The sequence below is a fragment of the Cyanistes caeruleus genome, chromosome 10, assembly GCF_971803275.1.
Source record: "Cyanistes caeruleus chromosome 10, bCyaCae1.hap1.1, whole genome shotgun sequence".
NCBI lineage: Eukaryota > Metazoa > Chordata > Aves > Passeriformes > Paridae > Cyanistes > Cyanistes caeruleus.
The window spans coordinates 9213772-9227241 of NC_141710.1; the positions used below are offsets into that span (position 1 = coordinate 9213772).

The 13470-nt window shown below is 39.3% G+C and overlaps 1 protein-coding gene across 1 annotated transcript in view; it reads right to left on the minus strand.

Annotated features, from left to right (window-relative positions):
* The window catches only part of LOC111933541 (uncharacterized), a 234127-nt gene that overhangs the window by 141888 nt on the left and 78769 nt on the right, over nucleotides 1-13470 (minus strand). The gene's annotated exons all lie outside the window — the stretch shown is intronic.

The following is a 13470-nucleotide window of genomic DNA, read 5'->3' on the forward strand; positions in this document are numbered from 1 at the left end:
AATCTCAACCATGATCTCACCCACCCAAGGAAACATCCTGTCAACCTGAACTGCACCTGGAAAACAGCACGTCAAACTGAGCTCATCTTAGCAATTTGCATATTTAAGTGCTTAGCTCGTGTTATGCCACTCTCGACACATTCAAGTTGATGTGCACTCAAGATGACCTTTGTACTTCCGATATTGCAGAAGAAAATACCTCCAGATTTCATAATGCTCAGTACTCTGCAAGACTAATGCAGATGACATTCAAAATATTCAGTGCTGTGATATGACAGATAAGCCTTTTACCCATTGTTCTTCCCCCAGTATACAACATTTTTTATGATTTTTGTTTCTCCCCCAGCATTCATTTCTCATGGAGTTCATAGCTCAAGCCCACAGAGTCAGCCAAGCTTCAGGCACACAGTCAAACCTGTCATGGAGCCACTGCAAAAATACCTTCCATTTCACTACATTCTGCATCCCAGAATTTGCTGCAACCCTTCTACACAGCTCATCAGGGAATAGCATAAAGAAAGGCATCCAGCAGCAGAAAAACAACCCAGACCATCCCATCAGAGCAGCAATTTGGAGCTAATCAGCACCTAGAAATATTCTTAGCGCTCTAGAAGAATCTCAATAGTTGTGGATTAATTGCTTATAGAAAATATATTGGGAGTGAGAAATTTTAATAGATCCCAGAAATCCTTTAATACCACCTAATTATTAATACATGTCCTAGGCTGGGTTGGATGGGGCTTTGAGCAACCTGTCCTTGTGAAAGGTCCCTGTCCATGGCAGGGAGACTGAAACCACGTGGTCTTTAAGGCTCCTTCCAACAGAAACCATTCTCTGATTCCGTGCTCCAGTGCTTAACCAGGCATGAACTAATAGCTCCAACATAAAACCTAGGGAACATTCTTCTCTTTTAATTGTTTTCACATTTATACAGGTGATAACTCTTCAGGACAGTTTCTTGTGTGCAAGTGGAATTCTGTGCTCTGATACCTCAACGGCTTTGAGGAATATAGTCAGGAATAAACTCTGGCAATGCAAAAAAACAAACTGACCTGTGGACATTTTATCACAGATTTTTTCATTGGAAGCACAGAACTGGTATTTGATTATTGGATACTGTTCACATTGATTTTTAAAATTATAGAGTAATGATATATAGTAGGCATGCAAAAAATAAAGGGAAGCCAGAGTTGTAAGAAATGGCTACAAATACCAACACAAAAGCACTGAATAAAAAGTTGTGCTGAGAAATTCTTGACATAGTTCTCCTGATGCTGACTCATAATCATATTCTCCATTATATGTGTAAATATATTTACTTTGCCAATACAGTGGCCACAATAACACACACAATTGGTTTTGACAGCAGCAATAGGTTTCTTGGCTCTCTCCCATGATTTACAACAAGAATAATAATCTCACTCACTTGCAGATGTGAAAAAAATTCAGCTTGCTCAAGCTTATTTTGAGCTCTGGTTAGGCACAAATTCTCCTCTCTCCCATTACATCATTCCAACTACTACCAGACACGTCTTCAGGTACTTTCATTCAGCAATTACAAATGTTTCACTTTTTTTGAATTGTCATTTAACATATCAACCATAATTTCCCTCAAACAGAAAAGTGAAAACACTCTGGCCATCCTGTATCAAGAGACTACAGAACAACTAGGAAAATTAAGTTGCATTTGTTTTCTATTTATTTTCATTGTTTTCTATTGGCCAATGGAATGTAGTAGAACAGGAAGAAAAAACACATTTATGAATGTATCATATATATTTGAACATCATTAACTGATCACAGGTATAATTCATGTGCAAATAAATCATAGTTGAGGAGACCAGAAATATACAAAGCAATATTAAGCATGAATCTATTTCATACCAAGTTTTCTCCGTCTAAAGAAACATTAGTCATGTGTTGGACTAATGAGGACCCAAAACATGAGTACCTTGACAAAGGATACAGCAGATACCAAACGTAAGTTTGAGGACGGACTGTACAACTCAATGAAAGAGAAAGCCCAAAAGGTAATTAAATAGTAGAAACCATCTCAGCTTTGATCATCTCTGAGCTGCAAGCTACTGAAAAGCTGTAAAGAGTGTTTGGGCAAAGTACTCCCATGTACCTGCCCTATTCATAAATTCTTTAGGCATCCACTTCTGGTCACTGCTGCAGACAGTAAGTAGGTAAGGTGAACCTTTAGTCTGAAACTGTATAACTATTCTGTTTATGCCCTTACAGCAGCATCATTGTAGTGCAGGCTATCGTACCAATATTTTACCGTGCATGATCAAGGAGAGCTGCAGAAATTCATCAGTGTGAGCTTCAGCATAGAGCTCATGTCCACAGTAAATTAGTGAGTGGCCAGGAAGCCAGGAAAATTCGCCAGTGCTAAACTCAGTCCTGCTGTGACTAGACTTTTTTTGGCATCTCAGCTAAAATTGGTGGAATCCAGCCATAAATATGCTGAGTTTAAGAAACATGGGTCAGTAGGAAGCATTTTAGATGTCCAGCATTGATACAATGGAAGCACAGCCTCAAACCTATTATTTATGAACCATATGTGAGAAAATGTAAAAAGCACATAGAAAACAAAAAGACAGGAGAGATAGGGCTTTTTAACTTGTGCTTTTTTTTTTTCGTAATTTAGATCCCATCTTCAAAGCCAGGATTTAAGACATTTTTCATGCATAATTTCTGGCAAGTGCACTTACAACATCTTGTTGACATTTTACAGCTATACCTCTGTAAATACTTCAGGCTGTTGGTGATTATTTATTGTTAGACATACATCTACTACAGAATATTTAATTTCAGTAAAATATTATTCTGGGTTTGGAGGCCTAAACAGGGACTACTCTATAAAACACTACATGTAATTCAATATGACAAGCAGAAAACCCTCAACAATTGTTCTGCAACAGTCTAGTGCAAGCTTCTCTACTCTGTGGATCTTTTAAATCAAAATGGCCGTGGTCACATAAAACTGTATTTTCCTCCACATCAATTCCTACCCATTAACATATTTATTAGTTTTCAGATTAGTCAAAAGTTGAGTATTCTGCATCATTGTATGATGCTTGATCCTGCACTCCAACATAAAAGCTTCTGTAAAAGAACATAGATCTATGCAGGTTATCAACATTGCCAACCATGACCAAAAAAAAAAATAATCACACGTCCTGGGACCTCTCCCCTCTAAAAATTACAAGTTTGACTTTTCAACCATACTGCTCCTCAGTCACATCCATAATCAAAACTTCAGGCTGCTTTCTTGGGAAACAATTTCTGTGTATATTTGATACTTCAAGCTGCTTCATATGTTGCTTATTTTCAAAGCAGAAGATGACAACAATAACTGGAATTGTCTGAAAAGAAGTTTTACTATCACACAGCCAAAAAAAAGCATGACTAAATTAATGTCCCTATTGCTTAAGCATTCTTCATGCTGGAGGACCATTCTGGCTTTCTCCCACACAATGGGAACTGTCATTGGCACCAGTGAAAGAAGATATGGATCTCTTTGGCAAGACCCACTGAAGTCATCAGCAAACTTTCAGTTGGTTTAAGCTTCATGTTACATTTTAAAGTCAACTCCTGACAACCTGTTCTAGGTCAAAGTTAAAATCCTTTTGCTGGTACAAGACTGCAGACCAACCTATTCCATTTCTATAATATACAAGAGAACTATCCACTCTAGTTAGGCCTATTAATTACTACAGCAATTGATGCTAGACTCATTTAGTAACTCAGCTCATTATAGGATAATTTCTATTGCAAGGTCTGTGTAAAGAGAAACAGAGGACCGAGGACTCCCTCACTGGACACATTCCAGAACTGTCTGGATGAAATCCTGTGCCATGGGCTCAAGAATAACCCTATTTGAGCAGGGTGATTGGATCAGGTGACCTGCTATGGTCCCTTCCAACCCAACCCATTCTGGGATAACCCCAGTCCTGGCTCTATAAAAACTGTAAATCCCAGATTGAGATGGCAGCATCTCCTAATATCAGCTACAGCCAGCTGTATCCACAAAGCAGACAGTGGCTTCCTGAGGCTGGCAAAGTCACAGTGAAAACAGAGAACATCCCTGTTTGATAAGAAGCAAAGATGCTGCTGATGTTATTGCTCTGTGCCTGCTTCCACCTTCACCCTCCTGCTACTGCCCTGGGAGATCTCGCAGCAGTAAACCAGGCTGAGGAATCCCAAAGGCACCTACCCCTATATTCCCACAGCTTCACCTGTCCCCAGACAGCAGTTCTTCCCTAGTTCCACCAGGCCAGACAGAACTGACAGGTTTTGACCCTTGGACCAAATAGCATTCTGAAGGCAATACACACTATGCAACCTCCAGCAGCTTGAAGTCAGCGCTTTCCCAGGTGTCCATTAACTACTGGGTGCAAAATGTTAAAATGTACACCTGTGCTACACAAACACTTAGGCATTTAGAGCTAAAAAAGCAACATTTGAAACTTGGCAAGTAATAATTTGTAGGGCACAGAACTCTGCACTCCATGTCCCCAAACAGCAGCCCACATAAATAAAACCTATACCAAAAACTGGGGCCCTGGTTGAGGTTTTTACAAACAACCTCAAGGAATCTATTTGCAATCCTTGGCTGTCATTTTGTTTCTATCATAAAAAGTATAAAGACTCCTCATAAAGACATTCCTGAAAATGTGAACTTCAGAATCATCTCCTGAACTCCTAGGAAAAAAATGGCTCTATTATCTATCCTTCCACAGGCAATCAACAAAATTGTTGCACATTAAATTCTTTACTGCCTCGTGGCTAAAACTGTTCTTTCTTGCTTTCTTAAGATCCCCACACCAAATAAATGGTGTCTATCAGGCAAGTCTTTGAAAACAAAATAACTTCAGTGGCCAAGGCATAGCCATTTCTATTAGCTTTTACTGTTATTTTAGTATCTTTTAATAGACATAATTTGTTAATTGATTAGAGACCAATGAACAGCTACAGAAACCTTCACTCAACTACTTGGACTTGGTTCTTTGCCATCCTTTGCCAAGAGAAAAGGGAACTGTGATTGAGGAGCAGGGAGTCCTCTAAGAAAGCAGAATTTTTCCATGTATGAAATTACTGGTGTTTCTGCTATGGATCCTACTCATTGTTTTCCTAAAAAAAATATTTTCCCTTTCTTGCATTAAATCATGCACACACTATGCGACCTGGCCTTCTTTTCAGGGAGCTGACTGCATTTGCATAAACAATAACAGTCTAATGTTTATCAAGTCATTAATTCCTCATGAAAGCATACAGCTGTATAAAGAGCCTTTTTTTTCCTTAGAAAAATTCAAGTGTAAGTTATTAAAAATGAAAGCAGTTGCATGACTGCAGATCTTGGAGATTAAAGATCATCAGGGCTAGCACATAAAACAATCAAAACATGGAAAGTTTATGGAAAGACATTTTTACTTATTTGTTACTTGTTTCTTTCAGTACAAAGGTTATATTTACATATGAATATAATTCTGGATCAGAAATAAAATTTCATCCATTGTATTATTGAGTGACATTATAAAATAATAAACCAGTAGAAAATTCTCAAACATGCTTACCTACAGCTTTTATAATAGTCAGTTTGAGCAAAAAAAATCTAAAAAAAGTATTCCCTTCATTGTTATATCCTTTATATTCCAAAAACACTACCATAGTAAGTGTCTAAAAGTCCTTAAATATAACAAATACAAAGGCTTTTAACTGTATACAGATGAAAGTTATAGAACTTTTCCACAAGCTTCACTAAAAATTTTTGATTTCTCCTTCTGCAATTTTACACTCTGGATTTTCATTTTTCTGTTAATTTTAAGTTGTTAGTAAGGGTTGAAAAAGAGGTGAAGGCAAACTATGCTTCCCCTACCAATTCCCACTTTACTGTTGAAGGTCCTTATCCCTTGAGTTCCTGGGAGGTTCTCACATACACGTTTCAAACACTAACACATAAGAGAGACATTACAGAGAGACAGCTTTGGTGTCCATAAGGCCACTGCCAACAGTCAAGTACCTCAGCATACTGACCTGGCATTTCCAAGGCAACAGAGGCAGTTTGGGATACAATTTGGACCCTACCAGGAGGAGACTGAGGCTGTAACTCAGTTAAATCAGTGCATGTCTCCAACATAACAAAAGGCAGGTGGAGTTTAAAGAAACAGAGCAAAGGCAGAGAAAGCAAATCCTATCCTGACAGCACCCCAGAAGGATTCAGTGGAATGTGCATAGAGAAATGGGAAGTGGAACTCTCTTACAGTTAAATAGAAAGGCTTCAAGTATGTGCTAGAGGCATGTAGTAATTCCCCACACTGGTTTCAGCTCTTCCTCTTTATCATCATGCAATAATATATGCAGTCCAGATTCTGATCCCCTCGCAGGTAGTGAATAGCATCCCTGGCTGTCCATAGAAGGAATTCAGTGCAATACACCTGGAGGTGAATATGCAGCCTCAGTGGATACTACCTTGCTCTCCAAGCATTTAACTTCATATATAAATACTCTTACTCTGGGATAAGTGCCACAAACTTTTACTTTGATATAGCCAAGTTATTCTACAAAGGCTTCTTTTGAGTTTAATGGGGCTGTGCATGGAGGGACACTTTAAAATCAGGACAGTAGCAGCCAATCCGGTGCAATGAATACCTTGCAATCAAACAAATATATACTTCAAAATTCCTTGGTCTCCAGACAGTATGGAAAGTTGCAAGATATATGGAAAACACAGCCTTTTTTCCCTTATTTTATGAAAGGCAGTAAAGCCTCCTCTAACAGCAATGAGCCATTGCCATAAATCTAAATGGAGAAAGTCTGTTCACTGAGCAAAGACAAAACAAGTTACTGTATATCACAGCAGAGGAAGGATCTAAAGATCAAAGGGTAAATACCATTTCCTGCAATGTGTTTTTTCAGGATACAGCTTACTCAGCTCCTAAGCTGTTCTACAGTAGACGGGGAAAAAAAACCCAAAAACAAAAAACTGTGAAAGGGTGGGAGAAATGCATGTTTAGGCTCTGGTAGGTTTGTTTTGCATTCCCCTGACAACCAAAGCTCTATGGCAGGTTTTCCTGACTCAAGAAACAAATTACTTAGCTACTTCAGCAAAGGGAGACAGCTTCAGGTGTTCCACAGAGGGAGATATACCCTAGTTTTGGAAAACGTTTGAGGATAGAATTTTACCCTCATGTGTCAGCGTAGCCAGCAGTGGTAGGGACCCTTTCTTGTCTGTTCTTCACCTTATCAACTGTCCAAACTCTTAGATACATGAGGAAACTTTCTAGGTGCTCCCCAGAGAGTCCATGCAGCCAGTGAAGCTACAGGCTGCAGCTCTCCTGCCCCTGTCCTGTGATCACAGCCAACAAAGAACAGCAGTCTCTGCACCACCCCTGCTTTCAGCAGCCCACAAGCTGATTAGCCATTTCTTTCTGTCCACGTAACACATCTGCCTCTAGAAGCACAAATGCACCCATCAGACCTTATTGATAATGTTGATGAACTGACTTCACAGTTAGCCTTCTTCTATCTTCAAGCCACCAATAACTTGTACCAGTATATTTAAATATAATCCATGCAGGAATCAACATTCCTTCTTAGCTTTATAGCAGCTTTCCATCCACCAATTTTTATGCAAAGGTTTTGTTTTAAAGAGTCAAAAATAAATCATAAAAAACAGGGAAAAGCATGGTGAAATTGAGGCTATATTGGAATGACATCAAGTAAATGAAAATTAGTAAAACACAATGACATTGTACATTGACATTAAGGTGTCTTCTTAAAATATCACCACTACAATCAGTTTTGGCACTGGTCCTCTGTCTGAAGCCCATTTCTCCCTGGCTTTATTTTTAGTGTCTTTTCTGAGCATTAAACAATTCAACCAACCACTTAACACTAAGCATGTGAGTAGTCTCACTGAAATGAAAGTTAAATACTTTCTTAATGTGAATTATCCTTAGTTCTGCAAAAGCCATTCAAATTGTATTTAAATGTAGAGAACTTTTAAACCTGCAAAAATCTAAAAGTAAACAATTTACTATCAGAGTTTATAGCAAGCACTTCAACTAGGCAATAATGTTGACAGTCATTGGCTTAGCTCTTTATTTTATAGAGAAAATGTACAGAAAAACTCACTCCATTTACCAATCCTTTGGGAGACTTTCATTACTGGTCTTATATAACAGCAATTGAAGATAGAAACAAAATATTATTTAACAAGGTTTTATATGACAACATAAAGAGTGACTGCTAGCTGAATGTTGATCCAGACATGTTTCTGCCAAGGTCACTTCCCTGCCAAAATACACATCCAATAACCATACATAAATTTTATTTTTAATGAATAACCACTAAATGGCAGCATAAACAGAATAAACTGTGGGTAACTGTAGGTTATAATGAATATCTGTTGTAGCAATATTAACCAACACCTCACACAGGCTGACTAAAAGACAGTGTCACCATCACCAGCCTGTTGGTTGGTAGCAAACCAAATTATGTTGGAACACATCAGTGGTTTCCCTTGGTGAGAAATCTACATCCTTGCAACATCAGCTTTCTCACTCTTGAAGCATCTCTCATATTTTTTATTTTCAGACATTTGGCTTTGGAAAGCTTAGAATTTATGAAGGAATAGTCACTGACCTGGAAAGTCACTGTGGCAAGACTGTTCCCTATACCCTGCCCGAAATATAAACATGCTTATGTGGAGGACGTGTGGTCTGAAGTCTGAAATAGGAGTCTGGGATTTAAGAAGTCAGCTACCAACTCTTTGTGTGACCTTGGCCAAGTATTTCAACACCCTTATCCTTCAGATCCCGAACTGCGTAACTAAGAGGGATGCAGAGGGCTTTGTGAAGGTTATTGATTGATCACTGTTTGCAAAGCCTGCTAAGGTGCCACTGGGAAAAAGCTTTAAACTGTATGCGCTTAAAGGATCAATGCATGTTATTACATTATTATTGAAATAATGGTAAATACATTGTACCAAAAAAAAAAGGCAAAAGGAACAGAAAAACAGTTGCAGACCAGCCCACAAAAGAGGAATATTTGATATGTGATGTCTGATCTCGCAGCAGCAAAGAGAGCACAAGAAGACACTTTTCTAAGAAGGGGCCTGATGCCAAGGGCACTCGGCACCACCCAGAATTAGGCACCCTCACTCTTCTCAAGGATTTATTTGGGAGCCACCCATTTAAATCTTCACAGTGGTGACCATTCATGCAATTTTCTTCAAAAAGCTGCCTTGTAATTTTCTTGTTAAAAGATCCTTTTTATTTCTATGCTTTCTTCAGCCACATGTATATTTAGCTAAATTCTGATTTCCCACCCATGCAAATGCAAGGGGCATTTTACACTTTTCTGACACATTTACGACTGTAATTCCTCTAAAATGTCATTCAGCCAAGATTGATTATTTGCTGCATAGTGAGTAGAGGAAAGAAAGAAAGGAGCTGTCAAGCATTCTTGCTTTTTTCTTTGGGGTGGAAAAATAAGCTTATCTTTAGAAAGACAGATCCTTTTATTAAAGGATGAAATGAGCGTTGAACAAATACTATGAGGAATTCCAGTTATGCTGATACTAATAGAAGAAATAGTTAAGATGGCAGAAAAAAAACCCTGTGCGTTCAAAGACTTCAAATGCATTTGTACTAGGTGGGTCTTGACCTGGTAAGACTCCATTAATTTCCTGGGGCTTGCAGTTGCATGTGGTCCCCTTTGCATGATGCACTTAACCCACTGCCTCTCCCCCAAGAACATCACCAGGCCATGTTTTCACTAATTTATTCCATTTCTCAATCTACCCCTTATGTGTTATAATAGTCATTCTTACCTCCCTGTGGCCAGTGAAATTCTCCACTAGAAATTGTCAGTGTATTCTATCAACATTTGGTTAGTGGTGTAATGTAGAATTATTATACAATCGACATTTACAACAAGCTGCATAGAATACAAAAGTGCCTTTTCTCAAATATTTCTCGCCCAAAAACAACTAACAAATAAATCCACCTCTATTCCCCATAACTCAAATATCTGCAGTAACTGTTTAGGCAGATTAACAGGATTCCTTTCATTTTTACTGCTCTAATCCTTGTAAAATATATTGGCCAAAAACCAGGTTCTGGTACCTTTATTGACAGCAAATTTCATGGAAATCTGAGAATCTTCAAACTGATTTTGACAACCTGTAAAGGCTATTAAATTAATCAACAATATCTGTGAATAACAAACCAAAATCCCAACAAATGGTTCAACACCTTTGCCAGTGCTGTTAGAAAGTGTATTTCTGTACAGTCACCTACAGTTCAACGTGCGTGTTTAGTGTAATTCAACACAGAAAAACTGCTACCTCGTAAAGCAGTGTCCAAGTTCCAGTACAGTTTTGAAAGCATCTCTTTTGCCCCAGCAGCTCTCAGTCAAGCTCCTCCAGCCCCCCTGGTTGCAGCACACCTGAGCAGCTCTCAGCTGCTTTCAATCCCCAAATTAGAACACAGGTGAAGCTTGAGGCACTATAGCAAAATTGTTTCAAACATTACAACCTGTGTGGGTTTCAAACACTGCCACTGGTCCCAGAGATGGCTGTTAAAAGTACTAAGGATTAGGAAAAGGCTTTTAAAGGAACAAGGAAAGACATTCACTTTAGAAGGCTATTTTCACTCTGCATATTGTTCAATCAAAACAAAAACTTCCCAGCCCCAAGGTGTAGTAACCATTACACAGAGGAAAAGGAGAAGATACAAAAGCTTAACTCCATGCTACTTCGAGGTGATTTCTTACCAAACTAAGCAAAACAGAGCAATCTCCATGGAAGGGCAGAGTTTATCACAGGCTGTGGTTTGGCCCAGTTGGCTGACATTTTAACTCTACATCTGAGCCTGGAACTTGGCAGATAACATAATCTTCTCTCTCTCCTCTGTGAGGCATCCCATTTTCTTCCTGAGCAAACAGTTTGGCCTAAAGTCTATTCTGCTATATGGACATGAACTAATTTAACAAGACAAATTACAAAAACAAACAGCTCCAAATTAAAAGGATGATAAAAAAACAGTACTAAAGTCGACTCACCACTAATTTTCTCCTCACAAAAAAGTTGTTTCCTGCCCCAGCAACAGAAATAGAGTAGGCAAAGCACTGCAGAGACACTGTGTAAGAAGAGGAATACTTTAGGTTCAAATAGGGCTCCTGAGCCCAGGGCACTGTGGGAGACCCCAGGTGGAGCTCATCAGGGCAATCAATGCTCTCAGACCCCATCCTTTGCAAACTGTTAGCAGGACTTGAGAAAGCAGGTGTGAAACATGGGCTGATCCCCACCTTCAGCTCTCCCCTCAGAGCTTCCCACCACCCCCAGTTTTAAAACATTTTTTGCCTCTTTTTTCCAACAGCATTGCAATTAGGCCAAATTTTGTAGGCATTGTTTTAAGCCTGGCACTAACACATGAATTTGATGCTGAACACAGAATCAGTTAAAAAACAAGTGGGGAAGTGGAAAATACCTCTTTGGTTATAAAGTGCATCCACATCAATGGAGAGAGTGGCTCCCAAGATCTTCTGCCCTTTGGAACCATTCAGGTCATAAGACTCACCAAATCCCTTCTCAAAGTGTTTTCTGATAGCAAACTTCCCTTTTTTTTTTTTCCTCAATTTCACAAAGGATAAATTTAGTCATAATAATGAACCCTTCAGCCATCCAAAACTACTCTCTCTTCTTAATATGAGGACCTTTGCAGTATGCTAGACAGTTCACATATCCTCTTTAGTCATTGTTTCCTCATTCAGATATTTCTTTTGGAAAATAAACTTGGCAGAGAGCAGAAGACAGCTCTATTACCATCAAGCCTCCAGTGACTGCAACTGGAAAAAGAAAAGCTCCTTAGTTAAGTACTTCAGTGTGCAAATAACACATTTTGGAGTTAACAGTAATCCCCAGAGTAGTGATTCTCAGAAGCTCTGTACGTGGAAATCTCACTCCAGGACAGAGAAGGAGCTTTAACCAGCTAAGGAATTGAGGAGGAAGACAGTGTTTTCTCATAACTAGAGCACACGTTGGATCATCTGAAGAGTCTCCTGGCTTGGACATGAAACTACTGTGTGGTCTCCTGTGCCTTTGTTCCCCTATTTATAAAAGGTATTTATGGGAATTTGGCTTCATTTTTTCCCCTCTTAGTTTTTCTTATGAGTCTCAGATTTCAGCCTTGGGGCAAGCAAAATTTTGGGGGGAAAAGGATAGCAGAAAGTTCAAAATGCCTTGATCCCTAAAAGCATCAGCTTATGGATCACATATGCAATTCAAATACTGAAGGAATTAAAAATGTTATCATTCTCACTTGATGAGGAAGAAGTAAAACACTTCCCAAACTCATGGAAGAAGGTCTGTCAAAAGTCTGTAGAGAGGTGCTAATATTCCAGTGTTGAATGGGAAGCAAACAGGAGAATGAAAACCTGGCAAATGATGGACTGTTACCTTTCTCTCTCCATCCAGCACATGAGCACTGATGTAAGTGGTATCTGGGCTGTGAGTGGAGTACCTCATTTGGAATCACTCCTGGTGCAAATTTCAGCACCGCTGTCCTAGGTTGATATGACACTGACAGACTGGTTTAGGGGAGACAAGAACCAGCATTTAGTTTCCCTAAGGACTAAACATCTCCAGCAACCACAACCCTTACCAGAACTGAAACCCCAGGGTAAATTTTGTACTGAGTTTGCAGCACCCAGCCCTGCTCATTCATCACTCACTACAGCGTGTCTACCAACCACCTCGTCGGCATCAGTACACAAAACCGGCTGCAGGGTTTTTGTCATGACACAAATTACACAGTGAGATCTGGATGAACTGCTAGAAATCACAGCTGGATTTTCAAAGCTGCATGGGAAGAAAACCAGAACATCTTTCTGTAAGCCAAAGGGAGATTTCTCCACTCTATATTTTCCAGAGCTAAAAAACTAGAATAGAAACTAGTTTTGACCAAGATGAACGTTATGAGATAAAGGCATGGGGCCATACCATCCACTGCCTCCATTCTGCTTCTTGGGTTCCTGCTCCTGGTCATTCACAGCTGAACATAGATGACAAAATGATTTCAGGAACCAAGAACTCTGTGCCAGAACTGAGTAAGGCAAATTTACCACCCAAGGAGATTGTCCTTGCTTGAGAGAGTGTTTCAGAAAAAAAGCATTTTTCCTTGACTGCCTCAGCTCCCAAATAGTTTCGGTTCAGCCAATCATTTCTAAGCCCAGACATTTGTTTGATTAGAGCAGTATAAGGAAACCTGGCAAATTCATACCTGATGTCCTTACTGACAGTCTTTGTGTGAGTTAAAACAGTACAGTGCACATAATCTGAGATCCTCTCCAGGGTATTTCCTATCACTACTGAACCATCTAATGCCATACAATGAGAACTAAGTTGGAGCCACGTGCTCAATACAGTCTCCTGAAACACACAACAGTGACTCCTTTTCC